Source organism: Nycticebus coucang, chromosome 3, assembly GCF_027406575.1.
Source record: "Nycticebus coucang isolate mNycCou1 chromosome 3, mNycCou1.pri, whole genome shotgun sequence".
Classification (NCBI taxonomy): domain Eukaryota; kingdom Metazoa; phylum Chordata; class Mammalia; order Primates; family Lorisidae; genus Nycticebus; species Nycticebus coucang.
The window spans coordinates 19,807,764-19,820,504 of NC_069782.1; positions in this window are offsets into that span (position 1 = coordinate 19,807,764).

Consider the following 12,741-nt stretch of genomic DNA (forward strand, 5'->3'; position numbering starts at 1 on the left):
GCTTTATCTGGAAAATTTTTCCATACAAGGGATATAGTTAAGAAAACACAAAACTATAGTACTGTGTAACAAATACTGTGATAGAGAAATATCCTAACAGGGTCATGGGAACCCAGAGGTCTAGCCTTCTGACCTTGGAAATAAAGGACAACACAAGCTGTATATAAAGATTAATAAACACTTCAGAAAGCATAAAAATATAGGAAGTGGTAAGTTATGTGGCTGGAAAGTTTGGTAGGACTAGACCATGAAAGACTTTGAGCACCCTGATAAGTGGAATGTATTTTACTTTATAGGAAAAATAGAGTTTCCCTGAGAGCTTTCAAGAAATGGATCATCAGACTCATATTCACTTTTGAGAAAGATCACCATGGCCACATCTTGAAGGATGATTTAAAAAGTGGCTGGATACAGGAAAAGCCTGCTGGGTCACTGTTGCAATAATGCAGATGAGAAATTAAGATCTTTGTTGTTATTATTCAGTGGCACCAACAAAGAGAAATGGAGAATCTCTACCTCTCCCCCATCCCTTGCCAAAAATTAAACAATCTAATCGGGGCATTCTATGCTAAATGTGGCTGCTGGTACTGATTAAATTGAGCAATTAGCTGATTAATCTTTCCCCATGAAGAGGCTGAGAAAGCAGAATAAACAGCAGCAGCTCACAAGTTTCATAAGGGCAAATTAGTTCCTCTATCCCCCAGCACTCCAGAAAAAGCACCAGTTCCTCAAATGAAGGTCTATGTTAATTAGACACTTCTGTGACACGCCACTGCCCAGCCAAATGCTGAAAAGCATTGAGTGTCCTCAAGAAGTGACTTCCATGCCAGAGGGAGTGTTATGACCACCTGAGGGACTTTCTTCAAGGAAAAGAATATTTCAAGTGGAAATGTACTATCAAGAACATCTAGGCCAGTTTGAGCCAGGACTTATTTGCTGTCTGTGTTTGTCTTAAAGACACACTTATTGCTGTCATGTCTTTGGGTCACAGGAAAGGAGAGATCTCCAAAAAATGCAACAGGGAAAGAATCCCAGAGGGGTCACTTTCATGATGGGCTTGGAATGGAATAATGCCAACAGCAGGGCATCTAAGAGCTGCAGAAATCTGTTGGAATCCTTTAAGATTCAATTCCCTTGGGATTATAAGGTTGGGAGTGGAGGTAGGGGAAGAAGCTTGTATTTTGTTGTATTAAATACAATGCGTTTACACGCGTACACAGGCAACAACTCCTGCTCACCTAAAATTTTAGTTTCCTCGGTGCATCTTACAAGGGTACATGTGAAACTTAGTAAATGTAGAATATAAATATCTTAACACAATAACTAAGAAAATGCCAGGAAGGCTTTTTCTTAACCAGTGTGATGAAAATGTGTCAAACGGTCTATAAAACCAGTGTATGGTGCCCCATGATCGCATTAATGTACACAGCTATGATTTAATAAAAAAAAATTTTTAGTTTCCTAAAATAGCTTATACATGAACATGTTTCTTAAAAACTTTCATACAATAGAACAGCCTATAGTTTAAAAAAAGTCTCCCTCCTACTTTGCCTTTTCTTCCATTCCCAATTTCCACACTGGTGGAATCACTGTTTCCAGTGTCTTATGTATTTTCCAGTAATATTTTATACATATAGAAAAATACGTGTACATATATTTATTACATATGATACGTATTACATACAGGGTGGCCATAAATTCTACGTGCCATTTTAAGTTGCACACTATTCTAAATTGCACATGAACTCGCATACTGTTCTATTCAATCTATTATGTGTTTTGCTTTTTTTAACTTAATAAAAAGTGGTCTTTCTTGGTGATCCTTCCTCTGTATCAGTATAAGCATGTAGATCTTCTTTATTTATTTGGCAGCTACATAGGACTTCAGTGAACATTGAGATTGGGTCCAATATTCTCTTGCCAAAATAATTCTGCAATGAATATTCTTGTGTGTACATACATGTATTTGTGCATGTGGGCATTTATCCAGTACATGAATTTATAGGAGTGGAATTGCAACACAGAAGGGCATGTGCATTTAAAATATTGAAAATGCTCCCAAATGGTCCCTGTCACTTTGCTCTTGATGCCCCGCCGGACCCCATCCTCAATCATTCATGACTTTCTGCTGTAAGTGCCCGGCCTTCTCTTCCTGAGGGATTTCCCTGGCAGTACGAGTGGGCTGTGACCACCCACAGGGCTGTCTGGAAATGTCAGAAAGTGAACATAACCCAAAGGCAGTCCTCAGCCAGTGACAAATAGGAGTTGACGTATAAATGCCCCAGTTTCTTTGCCCTTTGGCCAGAGACAACTTCCAGAGGTCCCCAGTTATTGAGTCTTGATTGATCGCAATGGTAACACTCTTGTACAGGTCTTGTACAGGTCTTTTCGTTGACTTCTCTTTCCTCTCTCAGTTTCCGTCTCCCTTACTGGTGCTATCTAGAGTCACCTCCCAAATAAACTACTAATGTTCTGAATGTGTCCCTCAAAATTCATAGGTTGTAAAGCTACTCCCCAGTGCAACTGTGTGAGGGAGATGGAGCCTAGTGGAGCCATCCTATCTAGTTGTGAGGGTTTTGCCCTCATTAAAGGATTGATGCACTTATGAGAAGGGCTTGCAGGAATAGATTCACCTTCTCTTGCCCTTTCCCCTTTCAACTACGTGAGGACACAGCATGAAGGCCTCACCAGACACCAGCACCTTGATCTTGGGCTTCCCAGCCTCCAGAACTGTGAGAAATAAGTTTTCACTTTTTGTAAATTACCTTGTTTCAGCACAAAGTGGACAAAGACAAGTACTTGCCCTCAAATCTCTGTCTTGGGTCTACTTCTATGGAAACCCCGCTAAGAGGGACCCTCCATAAAGGCTACAATAACTCGTACTTCCACCGACAATGTCTGTCCCCATTTCCAGCTCAATTCCATCCCACTCCCGTTCAGCATCACTGTTTATTCTTTCATTAATTCATCTGTCCATTCATTCACTAGATATCTGTTAAGGCTTTTCTGTGCTAGGCACCTTTCTGGCCCCGGGGTCCAATCCAGAGCAATGGGGAGCAGATATACTACGTCCATGACTTCTCTCTTCACCTTTAAGCCAACACCTAAACTTCTTTCAAGGAAGAAAAGTCCAGGATCATTCCACAGTTGTAGCAAAAGCATTTAAAATACATACCCTTGACCAAAGCAACACATGAATGAGGGATTCCAACTATCTGTAATCAGCAACAAGATTGATTATCAAACCCTTCCCAGGTTTGCTAAGGGGTGGGGTTGAAAAAACAGGAGATGTCAAACCTGGGTCACAGGGACCTGGTTCAGAAGATAATCTTCAAAGATTTTACATGTTGATCTATACTAGGGTCTGATCCAAGACAAAAAAAAAAGAAAAAAAGAAAGAAAGAAAAGAAAAGAAAGAAACTGCATACTGAGCAATTTTGTCATAAGGCTACAAATGTTCTGCTTCCGTGATTTATGGACATGTTTTTGTTTTCCAGACTGCCTGTTTTTCAGAGTAAAGAACTTTATTCCCAGAGCACTCATTAATGGAGGTATTATTGTTCTCAAAAGAACAAGAAAGTCACCCTTAGCCTGGTCTTGCCTTCTCTGCTCCTAAATTAGGGCTGCCAAGGGTTGCTGGGAGAAGTCTGTCCACCGTGCAGTCACAGACTCCAGCTGAGTTCTCCGTGCTCTGAACAAAGCATATGCTTGTCTACGATCAGCTCTCTCCCTTCCTTCTCAGCAGCTATTTCGAACTTCCTCCTCGCTCTCTAAACCCTCTGCTCTTCTGCTTTGTCCCTTGATCTAAACACATGAGCCTATTCTTTACCTTAAGGGCAAATACAGGCAGTTCAAACTCAGGCTCCTCCATCTACAAGCCTCTCCACACCTGCCGCCGTTTACCACCCTCAGGGACCGGCGCCTCCTGCCCTGGACCTGAGCTGTTCTCTTGGCCCCCTCCAATCTCCCACCCCTCCTGTATCTTCTGCTTCTCAAGGCAGTAAAGCAGTGGCTCTTTGACGCCCTCAAATAAACATGACCAAATCTCTTCCATCTTTACATTAAAAAGCTTCCTCTGCAAGTCCCTCTAGCTAACCCCTCTCTTTTCCATTTTTTACACCTTGAAAGAAGTGCCTGTCCTCCACATCTTCTCCCCCAGCCATTCCTGACCCTGCATTTTCTTCCCCCCAACACAACACAGATACTGATCTCCTGTTCCACATTTTCAAGACCAAGAAACCCTTGGCAAATCTCACTTTACTCAAAATTCTCTACAGCAGAAGTCCTCAAAAGTGAAACGAGTACTATCCCGAAACTTTAGAGACTTAAATTCTTGGGCCCAACCCAAGAGCTGCTGAATCAGAAACTCTAGGATGGGGGCAGCAATCCACATTTCAGCAGGTCCTCTGGGTGACTCCGAGGGATACTTCGGGTTTGAGTTCAATGTCGTCTGCCTCGCCTGCTCCTGTTTGAAACCCTCACTCACTTGATTTCTGTGAACCAGTCTTCTACCCTTTTTTACTGTAAACTGACATTTTATAATTATATAAATCTATGGGGCACAAAGCAATGTTATGATTTATGAATACAATGTGGAATAATTCAATCAAGCTAGTTAACATATCCATTGCCTCAAATACTTCACATTTTTTGTGGTGAGAACATTTGAAATTTACTTTCTTAGCAATTTTGAAATGTGCAATATTCTGTTATGAGCTATGTTCACCACACGGTGCAACAGAACGAAAAGAAAACATATTCCTTCTGCCTAACTGAAATTTCGTACACGTTGCTTATTGTTTCCACCAACTCCTACCCCCTGGAACCACCATTCTATTCTCTGCTTCTATTAGTCCTATTGTTTTAGATTCCAAGTTGTTTATCTTTCTGTGCCTGGCTTATTTCACTTAGCACAATGTTGTCCAATTCCAACCATGCTGTCACAAATGTCAGGATCCTTTAAGGCTGAATAGCATTCCCCTATGTATATATACCACATTTTCCTTATCCATTCAGCTATTGACACTTATGGATTCCATAATTGGACTGTTGTGAACAGCACTACAGTGAGCATGGCGACGTAGACATCTCTTTAACAAACTAATTTCAAATCTTTTGGATAAATTACCCTTTTTTTTTTTTGAGGCACCATTTTACAGTTCTCCGTAATGGCTATCCCAGTTTACATTCCCATCAGCAGTGCACGAAGGTTCCCTTTTCTTCCCAGGCTCACCGATAATTGTTACCTTTTGTCTTGTTGCTAACAGGCATGACCTACATCCCTATGACCACCTATCTAGTCCATGGACCCACCATTTCACATGTGACTCTCTCATCTGAATTCTTTACCGTTTTCTTGCTTCTAGTTTAGTTCCCCCTCAATATTCTTCACATTGTTTCTGGAGAGGTCTTGGATTTCCAGGCAATGCCGAAGACTGGCAAGGTTTGTGTTTGTGGTCAAAGATTTAAAGTGAGGCCACTCAGCCTGATGATGTGTTTTCTCCAGCCAGATTCAGCTGCTCAGCTACAGGCATGGAGTGAACAGAGATTCAGAGTTGGGGTTCTGCCAGACAAGTGTGATGGGAAGCGAGACCTAGACAAGGTTTATACACACAGAGGTTGGAGTCAAGTGAGGGGTCATAGAATCTGAGATGGGGAATGGGGAATGGAGGGCATAAGGGAACCGGAATTATCAAAGGGTTAGAGATCCCACTGGGGGGAAATAAAGATTGGAGGTAGAGTACTAGAAGAAGTGAGCTGAAGAACAGATTATGGTATATAGACAATGGGGTATGTGCAATGGAGATCTGGGAGGTAACACAGTTAACCAAGTCTAGGGTGTAAGGATCAGGCTTGACACCTGAGGTAGGGTAGAGAAACAGATGACAGGATGCAGGAAAGTCAAGGAGTTGAGAAGCCAGGTGGTCAGATGGACAATCCATGTGCTGGAGTACTTAAGAATGACAACAAAAACAATGGTGGAAAGAAAGGCAGACAACAAATCTTTGTCTTTCCACATTTTCAAGAACAAGAAACCCTTTGCAAATCTCACTTTACTCAAAATTCTCTACAGCAGAAGTCCTCAAAAGAATACTACCCAGAAACTTTAGAGACTTAAATGAAAACATCTGGCTGATCACTTACGCTTGAGAGGATCTGGAAATGGAATGGTTCAGGAAAGAAGAAGAAAAAACATCTGAAAGTAGTCAGAGGAAATAGGGAGGTCCCCATCCATCATCTCCATAATGCTGTGCATGGAATAAAGAGGGGAATAGGCGAAATCAAGAAACCATCCTCAAGAGACAAATGGGTTGCAGTGCCCAAAACGGAAGCAAAAGAAGATGAAGAAATTAGGGGTTTTGCTAATGACAGCTGTGAGCTCCAGAGGGTACAACTGAGGGAGGAGCAGGAAGTTAAGTCAGATGAAGAGATGGGCAGAGCAGTTCAGAGCCCCTGTGCTGAGGTGTGAAGAAGGATCAAAAGCGTGTTCATCTATGTGGTCTTTCAGAAGGACCTGATTGCAGCCTCCTTTCTGAGACTAGTCGTGGGCACAGTTTTCAGTGATGAGGTGGAAAGTGTTAGAAGGCAACATAATCTTACTTAAAAGCAGGGGAAGCTCTATTAGTTGTATGTGAAACTCCAAAGCAACTCCTATTAAGATCCCTGGGAACCGTAACCTTCTAGACACTGTATTTTTAATGGAAGCCATTTTCCTTGAGTAGACAGAGGGAAGGGATTTGATCCTCTCTGACCTACATTTGTGCATTCTTCTCACTTCACCTCAGCTCAGTATCCAGAGAGTGAACATAACAAAGATTACAGCTGCCACTCTCTCATCAAAATCAAATAAAAAATCAAATAAATACTCAAGCATGGTATTCCCCTAATAGCTGATGTCACAGCCCTCTAAATTACAGCTAGTAAATGTGATAGAAAGATCAATGGGGCTATTTGTGGTGTGAATTAAATTTCAGAACTTTGAATTCTTTCAAATAACTATTAAGTTTGAATATTTAGACTTGGTGTCCACTCTGGATTAATACGGGAGTGGTGAATTTTATAGTAGGTAATGCTTCCCAAGGGCTTTGCCACCATTCGCGTTAACTGGCTTATTTCTCAAGGCTTAAATAAATTTGGAACACCAAAATCAACTTGAAACAGTTCACCTTGACCTTGGCCCAATTTTTCTACCAAGGAGAGGCTGTCAGGAAACTCTGTATGTAGATGATAGGAACGTGATGAGTTCCAAATTGAAGAATGCTATAGGTTAGTAGGTTTTAACAAATAGGTCCAAATATCCTCATACTAATCACACCTACTCTGTGAGTAATGCTTCTACTACACACAGATAGTATGCTCAATCTACGAGTAGGTGTAGATTTGCTAATTTTATAGGTAAAGAGATTCCCAGAGAAGAAATAACTTGCCCAAGGTCACATAATCAGTAATTCTTCTAGGGTTTTTTTTTTTTTTTTTTTTTATCAAAACTGAATAATCTATTGCTGGTCTGAGGCTTGCCTTGGTTCCCACTTAAGCCATTGTCCTTTCTCTGCCCACCACAGCAAAAAGCACATAATTTAGAAACTGATAGTGTGTTCAATTGAACACCTCATGGTAAAATTGTCTCTAATTTCTTTGTAGTTTGTGCTACTCTCTCTCTCTCTTTTTTTTTTTTTTTTTTTGAAGCAGAGTCTCACTATGTTGCCCTGGGTGGAGTGCCATGGCATGGTCATAGCTCACAGCAACCTCAAACTCTTGGGCTTAAGCGATTCTCTTGACTCAGCCTCCCATGTAGCTGGGACTACAGGTGCCCACCACCATGCCAGGCTAGTTTTTGTATTTTTAGTAGAGATGGGGTCTCACTCTTGCTCAAACTGGTCTCACTCCATCTCCTGAGCTCAGGCAATCCACATCCCTCAGCCTCCCAGAGTGCTAGGATTTCAGGCATGAACCTCTACACCCAGCCAGTTTGTGTGTCTTCAATAGGATGGCAAGCTCCTCAAGGCTGTAGATCAGTTATACTTCTTTGTAGACCTACAGTGCCTACCAAAGGGGTGGGGCACCTAACAGGTGTTTCATAAATACTCACAACAGTAAATAAGAACAATGACTGCTACCTCTTTAGAATCAAAAACTGGCCTGGTATGGCAGAGCTAGCAATCCTGGGGCTGGCACAGAGAGAGAATGTGGCTTAGGGTGTTGGTTTTGAGCTCCCTGACCTTTTCTGCATGGAGATTTTGGCTAGAGGGTTACGGTTAGAGAGGCCCTCGGTGAATCTGCTGATATCCACAGTGGAGAGTCATCTGTCTGCTTCAGGTAGACTTCAGACTGCCCAGGTCACTGTGGAAGACTTCACATGTGCTCCTGAGGAAACCTTAGCTGGCTCGTGGCAAATACACCTAAATCTTTACCTGTAGCACTTACGTGAATTAACTGAGAATTATTAATTTATTTGCTTGCTCATTTCTTAAGAACATTCAGGTATTTGTTTCCTACTTCTGTGCTTTTAATTTATAGAAACTACCATTTCAAATGAGAAAAACATTTGCTTTGGCTTATGTTCTAAGCTTATTCTGCCAGCTAAGAGGTCTGAAGCAACTTGAGCTTTCAGTTTTTATCATTGCTTCTTTAAACTGTGATTACGAGGTGAGTACAGTGGTTCCTATATGTAACCTCAACACTTTGGGAGACCAAAGTGGGAGGATTGCAAGACTGAGCAACATAGTGAGACCCTGTCTTTACAAAATAATTTTTTTTTAATTTGCCAGACACAGTGGCGCTCACCTTTTGTCCCACCTACTCAGAAGGCTGAGGCAGGAGAATCCTTAAGCCCAGAAGTTCAAGGTTGAAGTGAGCTTACAATGAAGCCACTGCACTTAGCTCAAGCACCAGAGCAAGATTCTGTCTCAAATAAATAAACTATAATTCTGATAACAGGTAATTTTTACCTATCCAATTGTTTTTTAAAGAACTAGCTTTAGATTCATGTATTTCTAATCTTTCTTCAACTAAAATTGTCTACCATCTCTCTAGTGTAGCCTACTTTCTCCTTGCATTTTAAAAAATGACTTTGGGTTCAATTGTTTATTTAAAGCCCACAGCAGCTCTTTCCCTTTGTGTTCCTAGGAGGCCTCTTTTCAAAGTGGGTCAATGTCATAATCAATTAATCCAGGTACTGGGTAGAGGAATACGGATGATACAGCACTGGAAAGATGCAGATGACAGTGATGAGGTTAAGAACACTTTACCCCAAAATATGACATCCCAGTGTATATGAGGAACCAGAAGAAGTAAGAACATCACTCTCACCTTCCCCTGACCCTTCTCCCCTAAAGTAGGTCATAAGAGCCTCGTGTGAAATATTCCCTTCTTATTCCCATAGGACAGGAGCATCCTTACGTCTGAAGATGAAGGATCAGAGAAGAGCCTGAACAAACAGGGGCTGACAGGTTTCCCCTAGTTTATGACCATTCGATTTTACCTTCTAATCACATTTCTGTGCACAACTCTCCACCTTGCCATCAGACCTAGCTAAAAACATTCAGGGTTACCTTTTTCTTTGGCTCTTCATTTGTGTCTCATGCAATTTATGTTAACTAAATTCGTATGCTTCCTCCTGTTAATCTATCTTTTGTTAGAGGGGGTCTCAGCTGTACACCTAGAATAGGAGAGGAAAAGATTCTCCCTGCAGGAGATCAACCAATACAATGGTGGCCTCTGGAAGAAAATTAGGGAAATGAGACAGAAATGGGTCTCTCCCCTCACCCAACCTCGTCTTTGGGTCAATTCCACTGTGTCTCTAAGTTAACTCTCACTAAGCTAGACTGGCTTTTCCACGTGCAGTTACCCTGTTTCACTTTCTCTGTTATGCTCAGCACTTCTTGAAATTATCTTATCATTCTGTGTGTGTGTGTTTATTTTCCATCTCCCCCACCCACCCACACACACACTAAAATATAAGTCCCACAAAGGCAGTGACTTCGTCTAGTTCACCACTGCATAGGCAGAGTCTGGGATAAGACCTGGCATGGGGGGGAGGGGGAGAGGATAAAGAAGTGATTTATGAGTAAATGACGCATACATGAAGGAACAATACAAATGCCCACCCCTCACCCAAGGTGTTTTTCATTCAACAACAGCAACAAAAAGGGCCGAGTCCCTGCATCCCTGTTGGAGCTCTGAAAGACAAAGGTGGGTGCTGAGTAAAACCTGCTCTGAGAAACAGAGGTCGTCCTCTCTGCCCACACCTATTTTCCCTAAGGAAGACTCCCCTGCTCCTTCCCTCTCAGTCCAGACTGTGATCAGGCCCCTTTGCTACCATCTTTAAAACCACAAGCAAACAGCACAAAAAGAACAGCCATTTCTTGCACGATACATTGCTGAACTTACAAGTATACACTCATTAATATGATTACTTAATTCATGACTGTCTTCCTCCAGGAGACAGGACGTTCCACAAGAGGAGGGATGGTGTGTGGCTTTACACATCACTATTATTTCCAGTTCTCCACATGTTGCCTATTAGGCTCAATAACTATTTTATGAGTGAAGGAATAAATAAATATATGGATAAATGTCTACATATTTACAAAAGTGAAGACATGAACCGATTAAATAGGAGTTCATAGAGGTGAATCCTCATTCTTAGCTGGTGCAGGATGAAGGCACAGAAGAGATGGCAGAGGATTAATGAAGAACAGGTGGTAAAATGCACTGGACTTTTCAGCCAAAAGGGTCGGGGCAGAGGTAAAAGGTACAAATAAGATAAGCGTGTTTCAAGTGTAGTAAGAAGACCAATACGTCCAGAACAGATGAAAATTATATAATGTGAGGTACGTGTGTGTGCGCGCGCGCATGTATGCATGTTGGCAAAGGTCCGCATGAGTTGAATTATAAAGGGCTTGAGACAGTGTACGGATTGCATAATATCTCCAACAACAACGAAAAAAGTTGATGTGATTCATCTCATCACCCTCCGGGACAAAGAACATTTTGAAGCAGACTTCCACAGTCTAAATACTTTTTAAGGGAACTCATTAGAGGCTGCTTACAACTAATTCCTTTTGGAAGAGATTTTGCAATTTAAGCAGTGCAACAAATAAAAGCATCTTTTTCGGACAGCGCAGGCCATTGAACTGTCTGGTTTCACCCGGGTCAGTTACTCAGTAGAACAACCCTTCTGTCTTTACTTCTGCGTCCCTGATCCTTTCCAGGAGAAACGAGCAAGGCGTTGTGAGGCTGACCTGGGAAAGCAAGTTCTCAGACAGAAAGGTCCTATGTTATTGCCTTTGCTCGCTCTTTCTTTTTTTTCTCTTTTCCTTACTGTTTTCCTTCCCACTGCTTTTTATGTGTTTGTTTTGTTTTGCACACACTTAACTGGAACTATGGGATTAAGCATGGTAATTCCAAACATACCAGATTTCAAGTGTGTCTCTGTCTCAGTGACTAAAATGAGACTTTCTGGACAAGGAGAAAGCCTCCACTTTGCTCCCAGCAAACAGTGGAGACGTAATAAACATCTGGAATGTATACTTGGCTTCTTTAGATGATTACTGATAGACCCGATCCCAATGCGTTCTTTCAGGACTATAAAAACGTGTTAACATAGTTACATCACACACTTCAGCTGGTTTGTATAAGGCATGATTTTGCCACATGACATTTATTTCAGAAAGTAAATAATGTTCCCATTCAACATGATGCTGGAGCTCAAAGCACCATGTGAGCCCAGCCTGGCATTTCCTGACCATTTTCTGGACTTAACCAACCTGCTAGATCTATGTTCACATATTCTCTGGGTGGCAAAGTTTAGTGGTTCTATGAGAATGAAATTCTCTCCAGTTTGGGGTGACCCGGCTTCCCAGTGAGTGGTTAGACAGCCCCCCTCTAGAGTTGCATCTTCCACAGATGCATTTCAATAATGGCTTACAAAGGCTTTCCCTTCACAAAGAAAATCCCTCTCCTTCCCTGCAGTAGGATAAACACAGCCCTGGGTTTGGCATGCTTGTGACATGAGTGCCACTGAAAATTTTTTTTAAAAGGGCTCAATGGAGACCCTGTGACACCAGTATTCATAAACAGCAAAAATGCAAATTTACTACCACTGGTGCTGAATGCTGATGACGGCTATTATCTAGTTATTCCCGGTGGCTATTATCTAGTTATCCTCTGGCTTTCCCTCCTACTGAAAAGATCCTTTTCAATCCCCAGAAGATTTGGGTTTTGTGTTTTGTGTCTGGGTCCTAAGAGTTGGTTGAATTTGGACTGCAGTTCCTTGCCTTTCTGAGCCTATCCTTGGGGGCAGCACCTGGTGAATGTTCTGTGGTTTGAAAACATTTGCTTTATCTACAAAATCCACAAAAGCGAAGGGGTTGGAAAAGGCCTGATGTTGGGAGACTTGGCTTAGATAGCCTCTTGGGGAAAACAGATACCCTCACCGAAAAGCCCCAGGCGTTCTCTAAGCTTTGCAAATGCTACAGTCGCCTCTGATGTCTCTTGCTCTCCGAAGCAATGGAATGAATTTAACAACCTTGGCACCTTGCAGAGAAGCTTGCCAATCCAGGATGTGGGGTTGCTACCTTGACAGGAACCCAAGCTGGGCAGGCGCCTGCCAGTGGGTTAGCAGTGCCTGAACCCCAGCAAGATCCAAATCTGAAGTCACCGTTTTCCTTGTGAAGAATCAGGGATGTGAAGCCGGAGAGCGGTTGATTAAAGGGAACTAGTTCAGCTAGTATTCGTTAG